This window comes from Bos taurus, chromosome 16 (genome assembly GCF_002263795.3).
Source record: "Bos taurus isolate L1 Dominette 01449 registration number 42190680 breed Hereford chromosome 16, ARS-UCD2.0, whole genome shotgun sequence".
Taxonomy (NCBI): domain Eukaryota; kingdom Metazoa; phylum Chordata; class Mammalia; order Artiodactyla; family Bovidae; genus Bos; species Bos taurus.
Genome location: NC_037343.1, coordinates 68765062 through 68777192, shown reverse-complemented (window position 1 = coordinate 68777192; position 12131 = coordinate 68765062). Strand labels below are relative to the sequence as shown.

General features: G+C 39.9%; 1 long non-coding RNA gene across 2 annotated transcripts in view; it reads left to right on the top strand.

Moving 5' to 3' along the window:
* The window catches only part of LOC132342496 (uncharacterized), a 199700-nt gene that overhangs the window by 86769 nt on the left and 100800 nt on the right, over positions 1–12131 (top strand). The window lies entirely within an intron of this gene.

Genomic DNA, 12131 nt, shown 5'->3' with positions numbered 1-12131 from the left:
GAAATAAATTGAAATTAAATTGTTATTAACTTTTAAGGAAAGTATCTATATTGAGAAGGACAATGGAATAACACGGTATTGACTGACACTACAAAGTGAATTAAAACATGAATTAAAACACACTCATGTTATAGTGGAAAATCTCCAGCACACATGCTAAATCTGGCCTTCTATTTAAATTCTTCCAGTCCCTGAGCTATGTACTGAAATGTATTAGTCCTGTATGCACCTGTGATGAAATACAGATTAGGTGAAATACTAATGTAATTCAATATAATTCCAACATAGTAAGAATGATACTCCAAAATGATAGACTCCTTTTTTTTTTTTTAACCGAGATAGAAAGATGTTATACTGCTGTCTTTGAAGATGGAAAAATGGGGCTGTCAGGCAAGGAATGCTGGTGACCTCTAGAAGCTGGGAAAGAAAGAAGGAAACAAATTTTTTTCCTAGAACCTCCAGAGGGTGCACAGCCCTGCCTATATTTTGATTTAAGCCCTGCTGCTGCTAAGTCACTTCAGTCGTGTCCGACTCTGTGCGACCCCATAGATGGCAGCCCACCAGGCTCCCCTGTCCCTGGGATTCTCCAGGCAAGAACACTGGAGTGGGGTGCCATTGCCTTCTCCTGATTTCAGCCCAGTGACACCCATTTTGAGCTTCTGATTCCCAAACAGTAGGATAATAGATTTGTGTTGTTTTAAGCCCCTAAGCTAAGCTAAGCTAAGTCACTTCAGTTGTGTCCAACTCTGTGCGACCCCATAGATGGCAGCCCACCAGGCTCCCCCGTCCCTGGGATTCTCCAGGCAAGAACACTGGAGTGGGTTGCCATTTCCTTCTCCAATGCATGAAAGTGAAAAGTGAAAGTGAAGTCGCTCAGTCGTGTCCGACTCTTAGCGACCCCATGGACTGCAGCCTACCAGGCTCCTCCATCCATGGGATTTTCCAGGCAAGAGTACTGGAGTGGGGTGCCATTGTGGTAGTTATTTCAGCAGCCATAGGAAATGGATACACTGATGACTGTTAATATTTTGATAGCACATGGAAAGGAAAGACGACTCCTGCCCCTCAGTGCTATGAAATGGAACGTATTTGATCTAAGCCAAGGCGTGATAAGCCTATTGGCCTTTGTTGGCAGTGGTTTAGAAATGAACCTGTGTCCCAGTTCCATTCAGTGAGGCATAAAGGGAAGACTGATGGTAAAGAGACTTCCTGGGAAGAATTTTGCTCCTTTATATAAGAGCTTTTGAGATGAGAAATCTTGCCCCTTCCTGCCTGCCCTGACCAAAGTTAAGGGAGGTTTTAATGGTTGAAGCTGCACTGAAGGACTTGACAATCATGGTGGGGAAATCTGTGGTAATAAGAGGCTGAAAAGTGTGGTCAGAAAGACTGACCAATAGCAACTAATGACTGCTTGAGGTGAAGAGAAGCTTGATATATTTCCGTTCCAGAATCGTGAAGAAAAAGCATTGTACTTGCAGTTCAGGCAAATTTAGTTTCCTGCAGGGAGTTTGCGGTTGATTCAGGAACATTAGATCACGAACTTAAGACGTTCTGTCAGAAAACAAGCATCGGACAGTACACTGGCATCATTGTTCCAGTGTGGGGCTGGGAACGCACACACAGCATTTCAAAGAAATCTGTTTCTCCCACCGAGCTTTTTATGAAAGGACAAACAAATCAAGTCCCTGATACTGAACTTGACCAAGACAGACTTGCTACAGAGAAGAATTCCATGTAAGATGGGTCTCTCTGGAAGCTTCTATAAAGGAATTTCTCTCTCTGGAGAGCCTCTCTCTGTTTTTCCTGTGGTGATGAAGAGAAGCCCAGTTGCATTTCCAGTTATCTAGGCCAGAAATCTGAGCCTCTGAATCTTTTCCTCGTCTCCTTTCCCTCCTCTAACGCCTGCCTGTGGCCTTTACTGTTTCCCATGTCTGTGTCCTCCTCTGTTTCTTTCCCTGTTCACTTTCACTCTGTTTCTTTCCTCTGTTCAGCCTTTCACCATCACGAGTCTAGATTACTACCGTGATCTCCCAACCTGTCTCCCCATCCCCCTCTAATCCAGGCTCCAAACTTCAGGCAAATGGTGTTTTCAAAATGCAGAGCTGATCATCACCAACTCCGGCCTCCCAATTATTTGATTCCTCCTCAATCCCTGCAGGGTACAGTCCAAACTTCTGAGCCTTCACCTCTAAATAATAAGAGCAGCAGTAGCAGCAATCCCTGCAGGGTACAGTCCAAACTTCTGAGCCTTCACCTCTAAATAATAAGAGCCAGCATGTGGCTCTTCATTGCGATCTCTGGCTAGGACTCTTCCTTCTGGCATCTTTAAGTCTAGTCAGTCAGAAGGAGACCTTCAGGTCTCTGATGGAGCCTGGCTACTTCATACCTCCTGCCCGCCTTTCATCATGTTGCCTCCTGTCCTGGAATTGAAACCCTTTACCACTCTGCAAACTCCAGTCAAACATCACCACCTCTGTGATGCTACTCTGGCCCTCTTCTCGGTACTCAGGGGGAATGGCCATGTCCTCCTTGTGCTACACCCTCCTTCAATACCATTTTGTGTGACTTTCTTACCATGGTACATTTTTGATAGTCTTAGAAATTGTTCTTCCCATGTTAGATAGTGAGCTTCTGTAGAAGAGGAATACCATTCTTAAGTCGTCTGTCTTTTGTTCAGGCTCAGTACAGTACCTGTTACATACAGGACACTCAGTTTCAGAGATAAATAAATACACATTGGTAGGATTTTAGAAAATGATTAACTTCAGAATTGATGTTTTTAGAGCAAAAGGAAACTTTTATGTATTATTTTGAATTTATATATTATTTATATCATATATTTTATATATAATTTTATATGCTACTTAGTCCAACTCTTTCATTCTATACTTCTAGACTGCACTGATCAAGTTGTCCTTTAAACACTTGAAATGTGGCTCTTTTGTACTCAAATGTTTGGCAAGTATAGAATATACACTGGATTTCAAAGGCTTAGTCCTCTCTCATTAGTAATTTTATATGATTATGTTTTTATAATGATAAGACTAAATAAAATAGATTAAAATTTAATTTTGCTTATTTGTTTTTGCTTTTTTAAATATATGACTACTGAAAAATTTTAAATTACTTGTGTGATTCACATTTGTAGCTCACCTTATATTTCTCTTGGTCAGTGTGATTCTAGAACAGGAGTTGACAAACTCAGGCACATGGGTCAAATCTGACCAGCCATCTGTTTTTTGATGTCTATTAACAACAACAAAAATTGTTTTGTTTTTTTTTTTTACATTTTTTTCCAGTTTCATTCTGATTATTTTCATGGTTGCATTTTAAATGTTTTTGTATATACCTATATAATAGCCTTGATTTTGCTTCTGGGCCCAGAGTCTAACATATTTATTATCTGGCCCTTTAAGAAAAAGTTTGTTGATCCTGTTGTAAAACATAAGGCCTCCTGTGTGACATAAAGTAGTGACGATAACAACATGAAACAGTAGTGACTGCCTTAATAGTGATAGCTCACCCGTCACACATTCTGTGTGTCATGATCTGCTATGGGTGCTTTGCTTGTAGTAACTCATTTCATCTTCAGACCTTATTGAGGTAGCAACAATTGTGCTCACCATAGTTTGGAATAGGTAATTAAGATGCGAGGAAGGTAACTAACTTGCTGAAAGATGCACAACTGGTAAGAGTAGAGACAGAGTTTTAACTCAGGCACCGATTTTGAGGTTGAGAGATCAAAGACGAGAGCCTTGAAGATGAAGATCACGGTGGCCAGCCATCGGAAGTTGACAACAGCCAGTTGAGAGCCATCATCGAAGCTGATGCTCTTACAACTACATGAGAGGTTGTCGAAGAACTCAGTGTCGACCATTCTGTGGCCATTTGGCATTTGAAGCAAATTGGAAAGGTGAAAAAGCTCAGTAAGTGGGTGCCTTGTGAGCTGACAACAAATCTAAAAATCTTCTTTTTGAAAAAAGTGTTATCTTCACTTATTCAACACAACAAGAAGGAACCATTTCTCAATCAGATCGTGACATGCAATGAAAAGTGGATTTTATACGACAACTGGCAATGACCATCTCAGTGGTTGGACCAAGAAGAAGCTCCAAAGCACTTCCCAAAGCCAAACTTGCACCAAGAAAAGGTCCTGTTCACTATTTGGTGATCTGCTGCCCGTCTGATCCACTACAGCTTTCTGAATCCTGACAAAACCATTACATCTGAGAAGTATGCTCAGTAAATCGACGAGATGCACCCAAAACTGCAATGCCTGCAGCTGGCATTGGTCAATAGAATCGGCCCAGTTCTTAACAACACCCAGTCGTACACCACACAACCAATGCTTCAGAAGTTGAACAAATTGGGCTGTGAAATTCTGCCTCATCCACCTGACCTCTAGCCAACTGACTACCACTTCTTCAAGCACCTCAGCACCTTTTTCCAGGGAAAATGCTCCCACAGCCAGCAGGAAGCAGAAAACGCTTTCCAAGAGTTTGTTGAATCCCAAAGCATGGATTTTTATGCCACAGGAATGAACAAACTTATTTCTCATTGGCAAAAATGTGTAGATTGTAATGGTTCCTATTTTGATTAATAAAGATGTGTTTGAGCCTAGTTATAATGATTTAAAATTCATGGTCTGAAACCACAATTACTTTTGCACTAACCTAATAAAACAATTATCCATTTGTTTTTGAATAGGTTATTTGTATAGTTGCATAAAATCTAAGTACCCAATGATATACCATTTAAGGAATGCTTATTCTGTCCACCCTGTCTGCCAGCTTCCCAGACCCTTACTCTGGAGGCTGCCCCTGCTCTTCATCTGCTGCACACACTTTTTTCCCTAGCTTTATTGAGATACAACCACATATAGCTAGAGAAGAACATGGTAACCCATTCTAGTATGCTTGCTTGGGAGATCCCGTGGGCATAGGAGCCTGGCAGGCTACAGTCTATGGGGTCACAAGGAGTCAGACATAACTTAGTGACTAAACAAACCACATGTAACATTGTATAAGCTTAAGATTTCATTTGATACATTTATATTTGCAAAATGATTATCACCATAGAGTTGTCTATACACTTCTTTTTATTATACTATATTTTTGTTTCTCAGAGGGAGGGAACTTTTCCGGATTGGATAGATTGACTGTCCTCACCTGTCAATTCAGGTGAGGATATTTGTGTAGTTCACTTTGATATTAGCCACGGTCATGTGTATGGGAGACTTCCCAGGCAGCTCAGGATAAAGAATCCAGCTGCCAATGCAAGAGCTGCAGGAGACACAGGTTTGATTCCTGGTTTGGGAAGATCCCCTGGAGGAGGAATGGCTTCCCACTTCAGTTTTCTTGCCTAGAAGATCCTGTGTACAGAGGAGCTTGGAAGGTTAAAATCCATGGGTTACAAAGAGTTGGACATGACTTAGCATGTACACAGCATATGTCAGACACGAACACAGCACGGCACACACATGCGTGTGAGGTTCTGCAGGTCAGTGATTTCTAACTCTGTGTTATAAGTGGAATTTCTTGTGCAAAATGCAAGTTAAATCTGCGAGTTAAGCGATTCAGATGGGAAACACCATTTCTGAATATAAAGGAAGTTTGTTTTGGATAGTAAGTATTGATCTACCCAATGAACAACTTAATTTTTTGATTTACATCTTTGATTTATAAGTATAATCACCAGTAAAAAGCACAAAACCCATCACTGTCTCATAGAAGATCCATGGAGAATTTTGGGGGTAATATTGCTTATTGTGAACTTTCTATCCTAACACAGATTAACCCCTTCTGTTTAATAACTGTTTTTCATTTGATAATAGTTAATCTCATTTAATAATTCTTTTTGATAAAATAAGAGAAGGATAACATTGATTCTAAGCCACATAAATATAAGATTTTATAAATACAAGATTAAAATATGTCTACATCAAACGTATTTTTTCCTCTTTGTTAGTGAAAACAGGTGAATCCTCAGTTCCAGAAACTTGCAGCCTCATTCCGGTATAGGCTAAATTGACTCATGGGTGTCAGCCAAATATGTGTTCCAGGAATGAATTTCCATCAGAGGCTTTGTTTGGGAAAGAAAGATGTATATGTTTTTCAACATTAATAGAAATCATACAACCTAGTTTGTAAAATTTTCCTATAACTTGGGGTCAGATGTTTGGCTGAAGAGTCTAAATACTTTTTTTTCTTAAAGCAACTATTTGTTGAGCACTTTGTACTTGCATGTCACTGAGATAAGAGCCTTACATGTTTTAAGATGTATGAATTATTGTTTGCATGTTGCAGATAAGGAAACTGAAGTTTAGTAAGTTTCATTAACTTGCTAGATTCAAACTAGGCCTGTTTGACTTCAAGGTTCTGTAATGTAATACCGCTTGTCTAATGACTTATATGTTTTAAACTGTTATAAATCAAGAATTATTTGAAAAGAGCTAAAGGAGGTTCCTACTCAAAGGAATCTTATGGGGAGTCTTTTCATCAATCATCCAAACATGTAAAGACAGTCCTTCTAATTTAGTCTTTTAAAATTGCAATGCTCATATTTATTTTTTGTGATTAGAGAGTGGTTTAGGATGACAACATTGATTGGCAGGTTTCTAAAAGACCACATCTTTTTCTCAGGAAGAACTAGAAACTTCAGCGACTCTATGAAAAATAATCAGTGTAAAATTGTATAATCAACTAGAGTGGTAATGAGCTCCTTGCCTCTCTTTGGTTTCGCTTCTTATGTCTTAACTGCTCTTGAAAATGTAGACTCTTTTCTGTCAGTAAGCCACTACACTGGTTTGTTTTCTTCAGAGAATTAATGATACAATTTAAGGCCCAGTCCACTTGTTTTAAACCATATTTAAGTCTTCATCTGTCAGGGTCTTTAGCAGTTGACAAGCATCGATCCATCTGTTCATTCATTCTCTAAATATTGTTTGACAGCCTACTTTGGGCCAGATATTGTGAGTAGGTATTGCAAATTGAGTGTTGTACAAAACAACCATGGTATACTTTCTGATGGACTTTAGAATCTCACAAGGAAGATATTTCTTAAGTGAATAAATAAAGTTATAGAACGCAAGAGGAAGGGCAGTCTAACTTAGCATGAATTTTGGGAATAATAACTTTTAAGTAATTGAAAGTTAAATAACATAATTTTTAATTACTTAAAATAACTTTATAGTGATCAAAAGCCAAGTAATTAAAAGCCATCAGACTTCCTTCATGGTAAGGAATCCATCCGCCTACAATGCAGGAGACCTGTGTTCGACCCCTGGATCAGGAAGATCCCATGGAGAAGGAAATGGCAACCCACTCCAGCATTCTTGCTTGGAGAACAGCATGGACAGAGGAGCCTGGAGCGCTGCAGTCCATGCAGTTGCCAAGACTAGGACACGACTAAGTGACTAACACTACATGAATACCATAACCCCAACACTCTTAAGTTATTGGAGTGATCTACTTAAGATTTATTGACTGAAAGTTTATAGTTAGTATTCCTGTAAACGGTGCTTAAGATTGCTTGAGAAATTTTATCCCTCAAGTTATTTAGAAATTCTAACACTGTATTTATTTTTCTATTGATGAATTTATTCTTTTATTTAGGCATTGCAGCACTGTTTATAATAGCCAGGGCATGGAAGCAACCTAAATATCCATCAGCAGACAAATGGATAAGAAAGCTGTGGTACATATACACCATGGAGTATTACTCAGCCATTAAAAAGAATACATTTGAATCAGTTCTAATGAGGTGGATGAAACTGGAGCCTATTATACCGAGTGAAGTAAGCCAGAAAGAAAAACACCAATACAGTATACTAACGCATATATATGGAATTTAGAAAGACGGTAATGACAACCCTGTATGCAAGACAGCAAAAGAGACACAGATGTATAGAATGATAACTCTGTGTGCAAGACAGCAAAAGAGACACAGATGTATAGATGTATAGATGTATAGACACAGATGTATAGAACTCTGTGGGAGAGGGTGAGGGTGGGATGATTTGGGAGAATGGCATTGAAACATGTATAATATCATATGTGAAACAAATCACCAGTCCAGGTTCGATGCATGATACAGGATGCTTGGAGCTGGTGCACTGGGATGACCCAGAGGGATGGTATGGGGAGGGAGGAGGGTGGAGGGTTCAGGATGGGGAACACATGTACACCCATGGTGGATTCATGTCGATGTATGGCAAACCCAATACAATATTGTAAAGTAATTAGCCTCCAATTGAAATAAATAAATTTACATTAAATTAAAAAAAGAACTTGTATTGAGGGCCAGTGGTATAGCAGTCTTGGCTCTCAGGAGGCCAGAACGCATGGAGGGGTCAGCATATGATTAACGCTCAAATATGACTGCTATGTTATGAGAATATGGTGTTGGAAAATCTTTTTCAGGAGAGATGATACTACAGCAGTGAACAGAGCTTTGCCTTGAATAAAAGAAGGATGCATTCTAGGAGGAAAGAGCAGCATATATAAGGAATGCAAGTTTCGTGTATTTTAGGGACAGAAGGAACTTCAGCTGAGAGGAGAGTAGGAGTGTGGATGAAGAATGAATTTGAGGGGAGACACTAGAACCTGCCCGTGGGTTATCTGGATGTCCTGCAGAAAAGGCTGCGTTTACTCCTAGTTGATCAGAAACCTCTGATTTTTATTATTTCTTTACCAATATTGTCTGAATTTTTCAAGTTTACCTTTCTACTGAGAGACACACAGGGAGAATGTGTGTCTTAGAAGCCAGTTTGAGACTGTTAAAACACAAGTGAGAAATAAAAAGAAATAAAAATCTGGGCCTTGTGGGAGGATCAAGAAGGAAAGTCGACTTGAGAGACATTTGGCAAGTAAAGTTAATTGATTTTTGTTGTTGTTGAGCAGTATGATATACATGCAAGGAAAGGGAAAAATCAAGATGCCCACCGTATTTTTACATTGAGAGCCACTGGACTGTGACTCTGTTAGTTCAGAGAGAAAACGGGGAACAGAGCAAGCATGGGGCATTAGAACTTCAACACACAAGTCTTGGGAGTCACGCAGACATTCAAACCGTAGCAGCAAGATTAGCTAAGATACAAATCACCATTAAATCACAGCAGTGGTTATAATATGTAGGATAAAAACAAACCACAGCACCCCAGTTACTCCTATTTGATAAAAGAATAGAGTCCAGGTAATGAGTTTCTAGGGCTTCCCTGGTGGCTCAGCTGGTAAACAATTTGCCTACACTGCAGGAGACCGAGGTTCGATCCCTGGGTCAGGAAGATCCCCTGGAGTAGGAAATGGCAACCCACTCCACTATTCTTGCCTGGAGAATCCCATGGATGGAGGAGCCTGGTAGGCTACAGTCCATGGGGTCTACACATTGACACTGGTGGATCTTTGATTTTTTTCTCTTGGGCAAGAATTTTGTCTGGTTCTATGAATTCTAGAACACTCTGATATTTCTAACAAATGAATACTTATAAAAGAGTAATGAAAATGGTATTTGCTTTCTTTTGAAATCTCGCTCCCACTTCCATGCTTATCCCACAGCTGCTCTTTCTGGCTGGGGTTTTGATTGTTTCCTTTCTCATATCCTTTTCCTCTGGATATTTTCCTCAGTCTGTTTTTTTCTTTTTTTAAATATGGCACCATCTGAGTTTTTGCCATTACAAACGTTATTATCCTCCAGGATCATTTACAGTGCCCTGAACTACCTTATCCTTGGGAAAAGAATGGAAAAAAAGTTCTGAGTTTGATATTCAATATATATTAACCTCACAAATATTTGGCCAGTTTCTACAACAACTTTTATTCACAATTTCCACTGGGGATTTTTTTTTTAATAAAGGGGCAACTAGAGTAGGTATTATTTTAGGGATTTATACAATTTAAAGCTTCTCTGCTGGCTCAGCTGGTAAAGAATCTGCCTGCAATGTGGGAAGACCTGGGTTTGATCCCTGGGTTGGGAAGATCCCCTGGAGGAGGAAATGGATACTGTCTCCAGTATTCTGACCTGGAGAATTCCATGGACTATTCCGTGGGCTTGCAAAGAGTCGGACATGACTGAGAGACTTTCACTTTCATACAATTTAACAGGATTCTTCTAAGGATAATTATGGTGTGGCAATTAAAGAGTGTAGTATATAAAGCCAATTATCCTAATTAACTATCTTTCTCCTCATCTTATACTAGTGTATGTTACATTAGTCTCTAATGAGTTATTGAAATTTTTACAAGTATAATTTTACTATTGTTATTCGGGGGGGGGGGAGTTTACCTTACTTCTGTTACTTAACAGTCAAGAAGTCCACTCTAGAGGAGTGCTGTAGATTCAGAGTTGCCATAGTGAACCCCCTGTGGGCAGCTTTTCTCAACTGAATCCTCCTGCAGTTACGGTGAATCCTTGGATGGCTCCTTACTGTGGAGCCCAATAGCAAGGTCACAGGTGTGTAGCCCCGTACCAAGGTCACAGGACAAAAATCTCTGGAACTGACCAATCCCCATAGCAGCTGTTGCTATGAGCCTCCAGATCTAAACCTGCCAGTTCCCTGACCCCATATTGGGCAAAATACCCACCCTATTGCCCACCCTACAGCATCCTAACCAGTCACCTAATGCCACCCTTCCAATAGGAATTTTCTCTGTCTTGATGCTATAAAAAATGGGCTACTAGCCCATGAAAGGGGTCGACTCTCCCTTAATCTGGCCTGCTGTTCTAACAGCTTCTCCCACGCTAGTAAACTTTATTCTCCTCTCATTCTGTCTCATGTCTGGAAATTCTTTTCCAGCCTGTGCACAGATCACGACACTAAGTATTAATATCAAGGCTAGGAATTTCATTTGCTTTCCACAGTCCCTGTTCTTTCTCTGACCTTTCTGTTACAGAAACAGAGAGATTATCACATACAAACTTTGATTATTTTTGCTTTGGCCCTTAACTTTCTATTGCCTTAGCAGGGCTTATATAAACTAAAGTAGAAATGCTCCAGTTCCTTCAGCTACAGTTTCTTATAAAATCTGCTTCTGAGACAGAATATGGAGTGGCAGAATTTATTTAAATCAGAACCAGTTTCCTAAAGGATACAACATTCTTCAAAGTTAAGTTATTTTAACCAACACTTAAAAAGAAACTCTAACCTGGAGCCACAGAGTTTCCAACTGGTGCCTCCCCAATCCTCAAAATCAGCTTCAAAGTAGAAAGAACAAATGAAAATTCATCAGTCTATTTTGTTAGTTGAAGAGTGGCTGATAATTGGTAAGAATACTGGTAACAACATTTTTTTTTCCCCTGAACCCACAAACAAATCTTCACTCTTTGGCTACCTTAACTATAAAGAGGGAGATAGTAATATCCTGTTGATAGGGTTGTGAACAGCATCAAATATGGCATGTGAAAACTATTTGAAATATTAAATATAAGCAGTTATTGTTGCTGTTATTGTTTTTGGTAGTGGTGATTATAGTTTTAGATGTTGTAAGAATGGGAATCATATTAATACCTTATCTTCCACAGCCCAAGGTACAGGCAATGTCAGTGGAGAGAAAAGTAAAAAGCAGGGAGAAAGATGGTAGGAGAGGAAAGAATGTGTCTGGGATAGAGTGGGAGAGCTGATCAAGAACAACTTGCAAGGTTGTAGGATGTTCATTTCAGTTCAGTTGCTCAGTCGTGTCAGACTCTTTGCAACCCCATGAATCACAGCACACCAGGCTTCCCTGTCCATCACCAACTCCCGGAGTTCACTCAAACTCACGTCCATCGAGTTGGTGATGCCATCCAGCCATCTCACCCTCTGTCATCCCCTTCTCCTCCTGCCCCCAATCCCTCCCAGCATCAGAGTCTTTTCCAATGAGTCAACTCTTCGCATGAGGTGGCCAAAGTACTGGAGTTTCAGCTTTAGCATCATTCCTTCCAAAGAACACCCAGGGCTGATCTCCTTCAGAATGGACTGGTTGGATCTCCTTGCAGTCCAAGGGACTCTCAAGAGTCTTCTCCAACACCACAGTTCAAAAGCATCAATTCTTTGGTGCTCAGCTTTCTTCATAGTCCAACTCTCACATCCATACATGACCACTGGAAAAACCATAGCCTTGACTAGATGATCCTTTGTTGGCAAAGTAATGTTTCTG